Genomic DNA, 16,569 nt, shown 5'->3' on the forward strand with positions numbered 1-16,569 from the left:
TACAGGACAGTGTTTGACTAGGGCAGCACGGTTCACAGTGGTTAGCACTGCTGTCTCACGGTGCCGAGGTCAGAGGTTCGATCCCGGTTCTGGGTCACTGTCCGTGTAGAGTTTGCACATTCTCCCCGTTTGTGTGGGTTTCGCCCCCACAACCCAAAGATGTGCAGGGTAGGTGGATTGGACACACTAAATTGCCCTTTAATTGGAAAAAATGAATTGGGCACTCTAAATTTAATTTTAAAAAAGACAGTGATTTATCCCATTTTCAATATTTTCATATCCGCTGAAGAGAAATGTTCAAAAATATTTTTGATTTCCCAATGATTTTCCAGACACCCAGGTATGAATCTCACCAACGCAGGAGGTAAAATTTAAGTTCATTGAAAGTCTACTGAAGACCATGAAACAATTGTCGATTGTTGCAAAGACACATCTGGTTCACTCATGTCCTTCAGTGAAGGAAATCTTCGATCCTTACCTGGTTTGGCCAACATGTCTGATCCACAGTCAGCTGGTTGACCCTTAAAATGCCCTGAGATGCCCTCAGTTCAAGGGCAATTAGTGATGGGCAGTGAATGCTGGCCCAGCCAGTGACACCCACATCCCGTGAATGAATAGAAAAAAATAATGTCATCCTTACCTGGTCTGGCCAACACGATTCCAAACCACAGCAATGTGATTGACTCTTTAAATGCCCTCCGAGATGGTCTAGAAAACCACTCAGTTCAAGGGAAATTAGGGATGGGCAATAAATGTTGGCCCAGCCAGTGATTCCCACAAATGATTAAAATAAAATCCCGGAGACTCCAGTCAGTCAATCCGGGAGAGTTGGTATCCGGTCCAGGCTCGCAGCGCATGCGCCCTGCGGCACCGTGTCCTCTGTAAAGATGGCGGCCGGTAACCCGGGCCTGTCACCGCTCAGCTCACTCTGTTCGGTGCTGTCTAAGACGGGACCGTTAACATTTTCCTCGGGAGTTGAAGCCTCCACGGGGTATATATGAAGCCTCCCGGCTCACTCCGCAGCTTCTATCGCTCCCCGGCCACCCACCGGCTCCATTCCTGAAAGTCGCTCGATTGTTTCTTTCCCTCTCCTAGCACCGTCAGCGACAACCTGAACGGCGCATGCTCCAGGCACTGCTGGACTTTGCGCATGTGCGAGAAGCTTCTGTAATGTGGATGGAGCACATTCTCAGCTGCAACGCATGTTGGGTAATAAACTCGCCATTGAAATGGATATTTTTCATACAACTTATGCTTTGCGAACTGATTACCATTAGTAACATTGGGCCAAGGTAACAAATGTATGAAACCAATTAATACAGCACCTAAATAGTACGGGCCCTCCACCACAGTTCTGTCCTGGGTGTGATTGACAACAGTGACGACAGTGAGATGTGAACTCATTATATCCATATCATAAAGTGGATCTAGAAGGTCTGGGGAAGATACAGGAAAGTGTACCAGAATGATGCCGGAACGAGCAGGTTACACCCAGCAAGAAATGCAGAGGCTCGATGAGCCATATGGTCTCCACCCGCTCCCATTTCTTGTGTTATTCTGAACATCACTGTCAATCTTTCCATGCAGACACAACAGATGCAACAACCACCAGTTCATCGCCATCCTTCCCATATTCCAGGATTCCAAACACACTTTCCAGGTGACAGTGATTTACTTGTATTTCTTGCTATCCAGTATTGTGTATTCACTGCACACGATTTGGTCTCCCCCACACTGAGGAGATTAAATCTGGATTGGTGACTGTGGAACATCACCATTCAGTCTGCAAGCATAATCCTGAGCTCCTGATCATTTAATATTTTAATTCCCCGCCCCATTCCCACTCTGTCCTCGGCCTCCTGCACTGCTCCAATAAAGCTCAAAGGAAACTCGAGGAACAGAACCTCACCCCTGATCAGGCAATTTATGACTTTCCAGACACAACATTCATTTCAGTAATTTCAGATTATAATCATCACTCCGATATTTTTAGACAGTAGGTGCTGGTAACGGTTCTGCTGTTGCCATTTATACTCACCTGGACCTGTCTTTTATTTCTTCTCTTTTCCTGTTAGTTTATTTACTTATCTCATTGTCACCCTGACGAATGTAATATAAAGTAGTTAGTTCAAATATTAGTTAACAGTAATGTAGATGTGGGCCAGTCTAATAGTAGTAAGTTTGCAGACGACACAAAGGTTGGTGGAATTGCGGATAGCGATGAGGACTGTCTGAGGATACAGCAGGATTTAGATTGTCTGGAGACTTGGGCGGAGAGATGGCAGATGGAGTTTAATCCGGACAAATGTGAGGTAATGCATTTTGGAAGGGCTAATGCAGGTAGGGAATATACAGTGAATGGTAGAACCCTCAAGAGTATTGAAAGTCAAAGAGATCTAGGAGTACAGGTCCACAGGTCATTGAAAGGGGCAACACAGGTGGAGAAGGTAGTCAAGAAGGCATACGGCATGCTTGCCTTCATTGGCCGGGGCATTGAGTATAAGAATTGGCAAGTCATGTTGCAGCTGTATAGAACCTTAGTTAGGCCACACTTGGAGTATAGTGTTCAATTCTGGTCGCCACACTACCAGAAGGATGTGGAGGCTTTAGAGAGGGTGCAGAAGAGATTTACCAGAATGTTGCCTGGTATGGAGGGCATAAGCTATGAGGAGCGATTGAATAAACTCGGTTTGTTCTCACTGGAACGAAGGAGGTTGAGGGGAGACCTGATAGAGGTATACAAAATTATGAGGGGCATAGACAGAGTGGATAGTCAGAGGCTTTTCCCCAGGGTAGAGGGGTCAATTACTAGGGGGCATAGGTTTAAGGTGAGAGGGGCAAGGTTTAGAGTAGATGTACGAGGCAAGTTTTTTACGCAGAGGGTAGTGGGTGCCTGGAACTCACTACCGGAGGAGGTAGTGGAAGCAGGGACGATAGGGACATTTAAGGGGCATCTTGACAAATATATGAAAAGGATGGGAATAGAAGGATACGGACCCAGGAAGTGTAGAAGATTGTAGTTTAGTCGGGCAGTATGGTCGGCACGGGCTTGGAGGGCCGAAGGGCCTGTTCCTGTGCTGTACATTTCTTTGTTCTTTGTTCTTTGTTCTAGTGAGTTCACAAAGGACAAAGGAATTCAGAAAGCATGGCAAGGAAGATGGGGAAAAGGATGCTGGGTAACAAGAGGCCCAGGGTTAAGGAATGCAAAGTGTGCCAATCAGGATGTATGGCCAGGTCAGGAGGGGTATAGGATGACCGATGGGAATCATGTATGTGAAACTTGATACCATTTGTATGTATTTGCAGAGATCTCTTCGTCTCCGACCTCAATCGTTTGAGGGGTCCAGGAGACAGCTTTTGTGTTCTGAGTCTCTGTGAAGCAAGTCAGCCTTGCAAGTTGGTTAAAATAAATAATACTATACCTACAAAATCCATCTAGAGTTTTATTGAGGCCAGACTGACGGGTAAAGAATTCAATATTGTCATTTGGTGCCGAAACCCGGAAATTGTCCAGACGGTCACCGACCAGCTGCGAAATCCGAATTAGACTGATGTTGAACAAGAAAAGTGGAACTGGGCCCACAATGTGTGTAGCTGTAAAATGACCACATTGAGTTTCCCCTCTTCTCATGGTCGGATTGGTCTGGTCACTTGCGGTTGGTACGGAAAGATCGTCTCGACGAAATCAAAGGTCAGTCTGGGGATTAGAAAATTAAACTGATGGGATATCATAATATTGATTCAGTTTTGGGTTAATTTTGGAATTGATGGGACATCGGATGATGGTTTAATTCGATGTGTGTGTGTTTTGAAATTGATGGGACATAGGATGATGGTTTAATTCCACGTGTGTGTGTTTTGGAATTGATTCAATTCCACGTGTGAGTGTTTTGGAAACTATAGTTGATTAAGCCAAAATTGTATCCTTGGACTGTAGTGGCGAGCAATGCAGTCTTGCGGATTAGTTCGAGATTATGGGGAATTGCTTGGATAACACAAGTGATCCAGGCAGTCCATTGCAAATATTATGTGATATTTATCCAGATAAAGCGAGAGATTTTAGGAAAATGTCAGCAACTTTAAGGAAGAAATTGGGTGAGGAATGGCCACCAGGGGGCGCTAAAGACCTGGCCGTCATTAAGAAAATTCAGGGTGAAATCTGGAAAAAGATCCAAAGTCTGAAAGCAAAAGAATTAATTGGATTATGGAGACAATATTGTCAAGAGGAGAGGGATAAGATCCTGTTATCAAGTTGGCAAGAACATGCCCTTAAAATGGGGATTCCAATTAGTGAAGGGGGGAACCAAAGAACTCTGGAGATTTTGAAAAAGGAGTGTGCATTCAAAAAACGTGCAAGTAAAGAGAGGGTGGACTCGAGTTTTAAAAAATGGGCTACGTAGTTCAATGGCTGGCCTTGCATTGACAGACGCAGATGATGACCTAGAGAATTGGACCATGTCGAGTAGAGTCCCGACTGCACCAGTACCATTGTCTGCACTAATTCCAGAACCACCAGGGTATCATAATTTATATTCAGCCACTGCTCCCCAGATTCAAATCATGCCAGCCTCTCCAGCCCCTTCGGTTGATAGTTTGGGTCCTATTTCAGCACCTTCACCATCTGTTAGAGAAGGGGCGCTCTGTTCCACAAGCCCAGTTAGCTCTAGGACCCGATCTTGAACAATGAGAGAGGGGCCTGATCCTATCCAGAAACAATTACCCATACCACCTAGATCCCTTAAGACTGATATGGTAGGACAGAAAAGTATGAGAACAAAGAAAGAGGACGGGAATGGTTCTGAGGAGCCGGAGCTCCCCCTATCGGAAGGGAAGGACGTCAAAGTCTTTGAAGAGCCAGAGGAATCTGCTAAAGCACCCCCTAGTGAGACTCTGAGACAGTTGCCGATTAGGAAAATACCCAACCCTGATGCTGCAACAGCAGCAGCCCAACCCACGATAGACGTTTATTTCCCATGGAGACCCAGTGAGATGATGGCTATTCTGGCTGCAATCCCAGACAGGAAGAAATCTGCTGCTTTCGTGGACTATCTGAGAACTACCATCTCAGTTTATCAAGCTGATTCATGGGACCTCCGGGCCCTAGTCCAGCAGGTTTTAACCACAGCAGAGTACCGCAGTCATCTCAATCACTTGAATTATGCTAGCCACGCCGCACTTCAGCAAGCCCATGCTTTGGACGATGACAGATGGGCACAAATCCTGAATGCTTTGAATGTCACATTTCAAAAGCCCATAAACATTTCTGCTATCTTAGACCTCAAACCTAAAAAGACTGAAGAGCCAGAGGAATTTCTGGAATGTTTTAATGAAATCTACTGTGGGCAGTACAGACTTGCTGTACCAAAATGGTCAGAATTCCCCATAATATTGTGCTACGTTAATGCATTGCCTACCACCTTTCGTGGCTACTGCCGCGAAATGTAATAACATGAATTGGACAGAGAACGACCCTTCTCAAATGGCCAGGGCAGTCAGATTTTATTGGAAGGAGGGTGTAGGCCAGGAAGGAGGCTCAGTTACAAAGATTAAGACTGAGTATGTAATGAAAAAGGATGATCTGAGACCCCAACCAGCGGCAGGTACAGTGGCTTACCAGCTGAAACCCCAATATTGTGATCTTGGGTGGGTGGATCAACACGGGGGAGGATATCAAACCCACCCAAATGGACCCTCAGCTCCTCTTTATGGCCCACCGTATGCACCAACAGCTTTACAACTGCCCCTCACAGGGGCCATTGGTCTACTGGGAAAAGAGGACGGGGCAGATATAGAGGGAACAATACATGTTTTAATTGTGGCCGTGCAGGTCACTGGCACAGGAATGCCCTTTTAAAAAACGGGCAGCAGAAGGAGACTACCCGACCCAAAGGAAGGGGGTACCCACCAAGGGGAGGACAGATGAGGTACACCGACTTCTCCCAGGCAAACCCTTTCCCAACACAAGATTGATTAGCTAATTTAGTCATAAGGACTCTCCAATCGGAAAGGGAACCTATTATTTCTCTGCAGCTAGGAGATCAACACTACCCATTTGTAATCGACACTGGAGCAGCCATGCCTTCGGTGCAATCAGAACTTTGACTACCATTATCCGACCACACCCAGCATTTGTCGGTGTTCCAAGGACAGGTGTGTGAGTACCCTATTTTTGAACCTGTGACAGTCACTTATGAGAATAAGTCTACAGATTATCAGTTTGTGGTGACTACTGGATTGGACTGTAACTTTTTGGCCCGAGATTTACTGTGTACCTTCCAGCTACAGCTAGAGTGCGGAGACAAAGGGGTAACGGTTCAATCATGGAGGATGAGACAACAGTGCTATATTTCTATCACACCCCGGTGGTGGACGTTAGACATTGAACATTCACTGCACCACGTTATCCTGGCCTGTGACAGAACCGGACAAAACAGGGAGTTGGAGGACAAGTACCGGCCATTAATTGGGACCGAGTGGCCAGTCAAGATTACAGCCACAGTCACGGGAAAAGAAGGTACAGCCGATTTTGTTACAACACCACCACATTTATGGCCACAGTCAGCTTCTGTAAACCCTCATATTACACGCCAGGTCTACGACCAGTACCATGTCAAGGATCTGGGGCCTATGGTAAAGAGGGAAGTGGATCATTCCGATCCAACAGAGTACGCACTTCAAGTCATGCCAGATGGCACTTCCATAAAATATTTTGAGATCCCTGAAATGATTAACACTCGACTTCTGCATCACCTGGGATGTGACGTTTTGGAATATGTCAACCCACAGGTCTGGGATACCCAGATGATATATCCCAGGGATATCCAGTCTGATGGATACCCATCACAAGTGGGACCGGCAAATGTTACACCCATTAAGGTAACGATTAAGGACCATGTAACACTGCCTTCCATTCGGCTGAAACCCCAAGCTGCCCCGTCTATAGACAAATTAATCCGAGAGCTGTTGCAACAGGGTATTCTGGTCCCTTGCCAATCATAATGTAACACCCCCATACTTGCGGTGCCCAAACCAGACCAGTACCGATTAGTACAGGGCAGCACGGTAGCATAGGGGCAGCACGGTAGCATTGTGGATAGCTCAATTGCTTCACAGCTTCAGGGTCCCAGGTTCGATTCCGGCTTGGGTCACTGTCTGTGCTGAGTCTGCACATCCTCCCCTTGTGTGCGTGGGTTTCCTCCGGGTGCTCCGGTTTCCTCCCACAGTCCAAAGATGTGCAGGTTAGGTTGATTGGCCATGATAATTTGCCCTTAGTGTCCAAACTTGCCCTTACTGTTGGGTGGAGGTGTTGACCTTGGATAGGGTGCTCTTTCCAAGAGCTGGTGCAGACTCGATGGGCCGAATGGACTCCTTCTGCACTGTAAATTCTATGATAATCTATGATTAAGTTCAATCAATGCCATCGCACAGCAGTTACATGCGCTCGTCCCTAATCCTGCCCACATACTGGCTCAAATTCCAGCTCGAGCCCGGGTCTTCACCATAGTTGACCTCCAGCACGCTTTCTTTGCTCTTCCACTCGCACCTGAATGACAATATTTGTTTGCCTTCACTTACAATGGGCAGCAGTATACCTGGACCTGACTGCCTCAGGGGTTCGTCAACTCACCTACGCTCTTCTCCAGATGTCTGCAGACCCAACTCCAGGCCTCAACATTGGAGCATGGTTCAATATGTAGTGCAGTATGTAGATGACATATTGGTAGCGAGTCCAGACGAGCCCAGTAACAGGGATGATGTGATCCAGTTATTAAACCACCGATCCTCGTTGGGTTATGTTGTTTCACAATCAAAGGTCCTGGTGGTTCAGACAAAGGTCAGGTTCTTCGGAGTTTTACTTACAGCCACGGAAATAAGTCTCGAACCCAGTAGGATTGAACCAATATGCCAATTCTCCGCCCCTACCACAGCCAAGGAGGTCCGTCATTGGCTGGGTATGATGAATTATTGTAGGCAGTGGATACCAAACTTCGCTGTCTATACAAAGCTGCTGACGCCTTACACTACTGAAGGGGGGAATTTTACTCTCACCACAGAGGCACTCTAAGCCTTCCGTTGCCTGAAGCAGGCCTTGTTACAAGTACCGGCCCTCGGTAGGCCCCTCTACGACTGACCGTTCCAGATATACTGTACTGTTCTGGAAGGGTGTTCAACAGCGGTACTCACCCAGCAACATGGAGGTAAGCACTGGCCTGTGGCATATTACTCTTCCAAATTTGATCCAATGGCGTTGGGCCACCCTGTTTGCACCCAGATCTTGGTAGCGATATACAATAGTTTGCAGGCTGCTGCCAATATAACTCTCCAACAGGATATTACGGTGTATAGCTCCCACTCGGTCATCGCACTACTGGGGCAACTGCAGACTCAGCATCTTACCGCAGCTCGTCAGAATAGGTATGAAATATACCTTTTAAACAATCCACGTCTGACATTTAAACACTGTACCACTATCAATCCAGCCTATTTTCTTAGCGGTCCCCCTGACCATGAAGACGCACCTGGCCACGACTGTCTAGCCTTGATTCAGGAAACTACCACAATAAGGGACGATCGGAGTGATATTCCGTTAGAACAACCTGACATGATTATGTATGTTGATGGCAGTGCATTAGTAAGCCCCACTGGCCGGAGACTGTCCGGTTATGCAATCGTAGATCAGGGTGGTCTGATCCTAGAAGCGGCCGCTTTTCAGACCCCCTTATTCAGCCCAACATGCCACACTTTTTGCCCTTACCCGTGCATGTATACTTGGGGTAGATCGTCAGGTAAATATTTATACTGACTCCCGATACGCCTTTGGGGTAGTTCATGACTTCAGACAGCTCTGGAAGAATAGGGGATTCCTTACCTCAGCCGGCACGGAAATATCCCACCGGGGTTTAGTTAATGACCTACTGCAGGCTCTCCTTATGCCCATGCAGATTTCCGTCATTAAATGCGCTGCCCATACAAATGGCAAGACCCCAGTTGACGTTGGTAACGAACGAGCAGATTGTGCAGCGCGGACAGCCGCGCAAATTCAGCAAGTGATGGCGCCTAAAATGTTAAGTCAGACTAAGCGTTCTGCTATAAATAGGTCTGCTTCTGACAAGCCAATGCCAACCATCCAAGACATCATAAGGTTACAGGAGGATGCTCCTGAGAGTGATAAACAAATGTGGAAACGGTCAGGTTGTACATATGATTCTGCTTCCTCTTTATGGACCAAGCCTGCACATCAGACTTGTATGTCTGATGTACTGGCTTTATGGGTCATCGAATGTGTACACTTTGCAACTCATTGCGGGGCTCGGGGGACTAGTGATTTGTTGCTGGACACTTGGTGGCACCCTAAAATGCAGGGGCTGGCCCAGAGTATCAGTAATCGGTGTTTGATTTGTCAGCAATATGACACCGGCAAAGGTATCCCTTGTGGTATGGGGCAAACCCCGTTGCCCAGTGGTCCCTTTGAGACGCTCCAAATGGATTACATTGAGTTAGAAAGGTGTCAATGTTATAAATATGTTTTGGTCATTGTGGATGTGTTCAGCAGATGGGTCGAGGCGTATCAGACTGCCGATAATAAAGCTGCTACTGTGGTTAAAGTTCTGATGCGGGAAATCATTCCCCGGTACGGTATACCAGCTCAGTTAAGTTCTGATAATGGGCCTCATTTTATTGGACAGATTAACAAAGAGTTCTGCTCCCAATTGGGCGTACGCCAGCAGTTACACTGTGCTTATAGACCGCAGGCGGCCGGGTTGGTTGAGAGACACAATCAGACCCTCAAAACTAAATTGGCAAAATTAAGAGTAGACACGCGACTGACATGGCTTAAGTTGCTCCCCGTTGCCCTCTTCCAGCTGCGGGACCGGCCCGGCTCTCTCCTGCCGAGATTCTTTATGACAGGCCCCTTAGAACTCCCTGGAATCTGCATGTTCCCAGGCTGGTTCAGTTTCACCATATGACTGAAGAAATTACTACCTATGTTCTAGCCCTCACTAAGGTCCTCAAGGAACTCCATGGTCAGGTCCGCACGGCTCACCCGCCACCGCCCCCATTGCCTAGCTCGCTTTCAGTGCAGCCTGGTAGTTATGTCACGGTCAAAAATTGGACTAAGAAAGGGTCGGAGCCACGGTGGGAGGGGCCCTTCCAAGTTCTCCTTACCACCCCGACAGCAGTTAAAGTGGAGGGGCGGAGTGCTTGGGTCCACCTCCACCACTGTAAAAAGGTCGGTCACTAACCTGCCTCCCTTCCCCAGCGCTGTTTCACAGGTGTGGCGCATGATGGGGTGGCTACGCACCGCCTGTGTAATCTTCGGCCTCGCCTCTCTTGGGGTGACATCGGCGACGGACATGGAAAAGGGAAATATCATCTACATCTGTAACCCCAGCCAAACTACAAGGACATTTCACTTATGTAGAGGTGACATTCTTCGCTGACCCCATATACGAGGACATGGTATCGACTCATGGAAGGTCATCAGGCTAACGGACAATGCACGGCTCATGAAGCAATTGCACCAGTCCCGGCGATGGGAAGGGAACATTACATGGACATTGCCTTGTTTTTGGAGTACATGTAAATTTGATTTTGGATGTGTTAAGATTGGTGCCATAAACGTTAAGTCAGACCGTGAGGAGAGGGTAGGAAGAGGTTGTGAGAGAGAGAGGGGGACTAGAGAGAGGACGGGGCGTGTAAGGAGGGGAGTACAACTAGAACGTAGGTTATCAGGAGATATACTTAATTCATTTAGGACCCAGAATGAGGAAAACCTGGGTGGTATGAATCTCTTCTACCAGATCTACCACCGCTTGTATGGCCAGGGACGGGTTGTCTGCTACCCGAACCCCGCATCGGTGTCTAGGTTAGTTTCTGTTTCACCGCTTTAGGGCACTCCCCAAACGGTGGTTCATTGTCAGCGTTCCGAGCCCAAGCAAGTCACTATTCCTTACGATCCGGGTTCAACACCACTGGCTATTTGGCTTCCCCTTCCTCGGGATAATTCCCACTCACAGTATGATAGGCTACAATGGTGGAGGGCGTACATACCTAGCCACTTCACTCCCAATAGAGACTCCCGGCAGTATGAGAATTGTTTCAGCAGTGACGGGTACGGCCGTTTGCTGGTAGAGGTGGAAACGAATATAACACGTCTGTTCCCCATCTGTACGGACAGGAGGCGTCATATCACTCAGGTGTCTGGCCAATGCGTCTGTTACAACACCACCTGCATTCCATTGAACGCCGACCTCCAGCTCCTTTGTGGCTGGGCGAATGTCTCTCACATCACTGTTGGGACTCGGGCTTTCCGCATTGCTGGGAGGCCCAAATGGGCGTTCCAAAGCTGGATAAACTGGGCTACTGGGGGATCCCACAGTATCATCAGATATACTGATTGTGATGCAAGCCTGTACACGGAGCAAGGATATTACTTTTTTAAAAATGGCACAGCGACCAATGTTTTGTCACCCCCATTTCCCCGCCAAATTGCTATCGGGACTCTAGTCCCTACCACAGTCCCCTGCCCCTCGACATGGATACTGCACAATCAGTTGGCAGGCCGGGCAGTCTCAGCCGAATTCTGCGAGAACTGGAAAAAACCTCAGGTTCTCGCACCCAACCAGGGCCACTCAGCCGGATGGGGAATTCTGTGTGTGTCTGGACACTGGGAGGTGTGGGGGGGGTTCCTTGGCGGTCAGCGATAGGAATTATTTTATTTGTGGCCTTACAATCCTGGGAAATGAAACCTTGGGAGCCCTCGGAATTGTCTCAGCCGCGGTTGTTTGCAATGCAGAACCGGTATACTCTTGACTATCTTCTGGCCTGGGAGGGTGGGGTATGCGCCATAGTGCAGGGCAAGTGTATCATGGGAGTTCAAGACCTAACCGCTAACATCACTAAATTTATGGATCACATACGGGATCACCTGGACGGTATGCAGGACCCTGGCTCTTGGGGTAATTGGGGATTCGGGGGTTGGAAGACTGGTTGATAAATATGGCCATGTATTTAGCAGTGGCACTCGGCTGCATCTTTGTGGGCCTGGCCATCCTTAAATGCGTGATGGGTAGAATGCAGGGTGCACTGGAATGGACAGACACCCCTAGAATCTTGGCTGTTAGGATCCACGAGGTTGCAGCAGATAATGGGGTGCTGCAACAGGAATTGGAAATGCAGCGAGGAATCTTCTTAGATGAGGGGCCGTAGCTACGGATTGGATAGGTTATCATGAAATGATAAAAGGAGGGAATGATGAATGTGACATAAAGTAGTTAGTTCAAATATTAGTTACAGTAATGTAGATGTGGGTCAGTCTAATGGTAGTGGGTTCACAAAGGACAAAGGAATTCAGAAAGCATGGCAAGGAAGATGGGGAAAAGGATGCTGGGTAACAAGAGACCCAGGGTTAAGGAATGCGAAGTGAGCCAATCAGGATGTATGGCCAGGTCAGGAGGGGTATAGGATGACCTATGGGAATCGTGTATGTGAAACGTGATACCATTTGAATGTATTTGCAGAGATCTCTTTGTCTCCGACCTCATTAGTTTTCGAGGGGTCCAGGAGACAGCATTTCTGTTCGGAGTCTGTGTGAAGTGAGTCAGCCTTGCAAGTTGGTTAAAATAAATAATACTATACCTACAAAATCCATCTCGAGTTTTATTGAGGCCAGACTGACGGGTAATAAATTCAATATTGTCATCCCAGTTTTGTCTTGCACCATTATCCACTTTGTCATTTAATCACTTCAGCCTTACATCCTCCCAAACTGCCCCCCTCTGAAATGGCCCAGCAAGCTACTCGGTTCAAGGGAAATTAGGGATGGGCAGCAAATGTCAGCTCAGCCAGCGACACCCACATCCCAAGGACACATAAAGGAAAGTTGGCAGTTAGAAAGGCAAATGCAGTGTTCGCATTCATTTCAAGAGAGCTACAATACAAGATGAATGGGGATGAGAAACATATCAGCCATGATCGTATGGCAGAGCAAACTCAAAAACACGATGGGCTGAATGACCTAATTCTGCTTCTCTATCTTTTTATTTTTTAAACGAGGGGATCTCATAGAAACATTTGTAAACAAAATTGTTGCAATCCATCCCAGACGTGGATACAAATCAATTGATACTTGGAGGAGACATCAATTGTGTTCTGGATCCTAAATGGACTGGTCCAAGCTGATTCAAGCACAACAAAAACATGAAAAAGGAATGAAACCAGACGGACCACCCGGCATCGACCCAGGCACCAGAAACGACAACGGCAAACCCAGCAAAAGATTTTTTTAAAACTGGTCCCATCAGCAGATTGTATAAGGATTACGGGACACAGATTTAAGATTGTGAACAAGAACTACAGAGGACATAGGAGGTAGACATTTTATACAGTGAGTGACAATGATATGGAACTCAATGCTTACACACAAAGGTCGATAATCTCCAGATCCTGGTAACTCGAACAGTGGTGTTAGAATTTGATGTGAGGATTGGCTGTGAGTTTCCTGTCTGTGAATCCCTTTCTAAGCTCGTGAAAGAAGTTTACAAAGGCATCACGGTCAGTCCAGAAATGAAATTCTGGAAAGATAAACATTTCTCCTGGTTTGAGTTTGCTGGATGTAATTCCTCCCCTACTAATCCCCTGTAAAAGGAGTTTCTAAAATTAATCACTATCAGTCCAGAATAGAAATTCACAACATTCTCCCCTCCTGCTCCCGACTCCAGGATGACCGCTCATGCCCCCACCCTGACGTCAATCACCCGGACATTGTGACGGTTACAGATGATGAAATCGGCCACAGGCTCAGGCTGACTCGCTGATTGCCCAATAATAAGAGTCACCGAGATCCTGAAGCACCGCATCTGATACGTCACCAAGGTGGCCCCACAGCTCCGCTAAACAAAGATGGCGGCCGTGGAACTGGGCCTGACACCAATTACAAGCGCCGCAGCTGCAAAACACGGGACTTGCAGGGTCTTATTCCGGACTTGTGACCAGCAGGGAGTGTTTCCGAAGCCTGAAACACTCAGGCTGTATGTTTCACTCCCTTCCCACCCCGACTCCCGGCTCCATTCTTCCCTCCGCCTCACCACTGGAATCAGCCGTTCCCATTCGCCCAGACTGCCGAGCAAAGTGATACTGCGCATGCTCGATACACCCAGCAATGCGTCTGCGCACTGGGTTCTTGTGGAGGGAATAGGGCACATTCACAGCCGCATGGAATGTTGGGTAATAGCCGCACCATTGACACCACAAACAAATACAAAATAACTTTGTTACCAATTGATAAAAATAATCAAACAAATTATTGTCAACGGGTATTCTGCTATTCTCCATTTCTCAGAATGATTAAATGCTGCTCTCCTGTGGAAGAATGCAGAATTTAAGGTTTTTTTCCCCCAATGAGTCCTTCCTCTCTACTCCCCAGAAGATGCAACTCTTGCTGGGATCAATCCTAGAATCAATAATTCCTCTATCTTATCATAGATTATCATAGAATTTACAGTGCAGAAGGAGGCCATTCGGCCCATTGAGTCTGCACCGGCTCTTGGAAAGAGCACCCTACCCAAGGTTAACACCTCCACCCAACACTAAGGTCAATTTTGGACACTAAGGGCAATTTATCATGGCCAATCCACCTAACCTGCACATCTTTGGACTGTGGGAGGAAACCGGAGCACCCAGAGGAAACCCACGCACACACGGGGAGGATGTGCAGACTCCACACAGACAGTGACCCAAGCCGGTATCGAACCTGGGACCCTGGAGCTGTGAAGCAATTGTGCTATCCACAATGCTACCGTGCTGCCCCTCTTCTTCCCTCTTGCTCGTGATATTGAATGTTCAATGTTTTCTGGAATGATCCAGCACAGATGTCACTCGGCATACCATGTCTGTACTGACTGTACAAGAGCTGCCACTTTTCCTGCTTAAATTCCATTTGCCACTGTTCTCCCCATATGACCCACCCATCTGTATCATCCTGTAATTTAAGGCTTTTCTCCTCACTAGTTACCACACCAACAATTTTCTATCTGCAAACTTATTGATCATACCTCCACATATTTCAAGACCTCGACTTTATATATAATTACTATTGGTGATGGAGGATGCACCAGGATCTCCATCAGCACCTGAACCTGTGCTTCCTTCCTTCGAGTGGTTTAATAACTCTGGAGAAACAATGCTGAAAAAGCTGGTGTTCTGGTCAAGGCTAACAACTGGGGGCTGCCTTGCCCATCTCTGAATTTACTCCACTCCTGTTCACTCCCCACTTCATAGAATTTACAGTGCAGAGGGAGGCCATTCGGCCCATCGAGTCTGCACCGGCTCTTGGAAAGAGCACCCTACCCAAGGTCAACACCTCCACCCTATCCCCATAACCCAGTAACCCCACCCAACACTAAGGGCAATTTTGGACACTAAGGGCAATTTATCATGGCCAATCTACCTAACCTGCACATCTTTGGACTGTGGGAGGAAACCGGAGCACCCGGAGGAAACCCACGCACACACAGGGAGGATGTGCAGACTCCGCACAGACAGTGACCCAAGCCGGAATCGAACCTGGGACCCTGGAGCTGTGAAGCAATTGTGCTATCCACAAGGCTACCGTGCTGCCCTTATGTAATAAGTATTGACTGTAATGACTGGGAAGAGTTTAGAACATAGAACATGATACTGTGCCGACCACTTATCCTGATCTAAGATCAACCTCACCTACACCCCTTCAATTTACTGCTGTCCATATGGCTGTCCAAGAGTCGCTTAAAAGTCCCCAATGACTCTGACTCCACCACCTCTGCTGGCAGTGCATTCCACGCACCCACCAATCTCTGTGTAAAGAACTTACCTCTGACCCCGATATCTTCCTCCAATCACTTTAAAAGTATGTCCCTTCATGACAGCCATTTCCACCCTGGGGTAAAGTCTCTGGTTATCCATTCTATCCATGTCTCTCATCACTCTTGTACACCTCAATCAAATCACCTCTCAGTGAGAAAAGCCCTAGCTCCCTCAATCTTTCTTCATAAGACATGCCCTCCAGTGCAGGCAGCATCCTGATAAATCTCCTCTGTACCCTCTCCAAAGCATCCACATCCTTCCTATAATGAGGCGACCAGAACTGGACACAATATTCCAAGTGTGGTCTAACTAGGGTTTTATAAAGCTGCAGCAAAACCTCGCAGCTCTGAAACTCAATCCCCTTGTTAATGAAAGACAACACAGCATATGCCTTCTTTACAACCCTATCAACCTGGGTGGCAACTTAAGGGATCTATGTCCGTGGACCCCAAGATCCCTCTAGTCCTCGACACTTCCAAGAATCCTGCCTTTGAACTCTGTATTCAGCATTCAAATTCGATCTTCCAAAATTAATCACTTCACATTTATCTAGGGTGAACTCCATCTGCCACTTCTCAGCCCAGCTCTGCATCCTGTCAATGTCCTGTTGTAACCTGCATCAGTCCTCAACACTATCTACAACTCCCCCAACCTTTGTGTCATCGGCAAATATACTAGCCCACCTTTCCACTTCCTCATCCAAGTCATTTATAAAAAACACAAAGA

General features: G+C 47.3%; 1 protein-coding gene across 7 annotated transcripts in view; it reads right to left on the reverse strand.

The window, feature by feature from the left end:
- LOC140419331 (uncharacterized) overlaps nt 1–14,118 on the reverse strand; it is a 66,647-nt gene extending 52,529 nt beyond the window's left edge. For 4 of the 7 annotated variants that reach the window (XR_011945719.1, XR_011945716.1, XR_011945715.1 and 1 more), the window contains exon 1: nt 641–1,100. The gene's annotated coding sequence lies outside the window, so the exon portion shown is untranslated. The other 3 variants (XR_011945718.1, XR_011945713.1, XR_011945717.1) reach the window with 3 other exon arrangements.
- Between the last annotated feature and the right edge of the window lie 2,451 nt (nt 14,119–16,569).

Source organism: Scyliorhinus torazame, chromosome 5 (assembly GCF_047496885.1).
Source record: "Scyliorhinus torazame isolate Kashiwa2021f chromosome 5, sScyTor2.1, whole genome shotgun sequence".
NCBI classification, from domain to species: domain Eukaryota; kingdom Metazoa; phylum Chordata; class Chondrichthyes; order Carcharhiniformes; family Scyliorhinidae; genus Scyliorhinus; species Scyliorhinus torazame.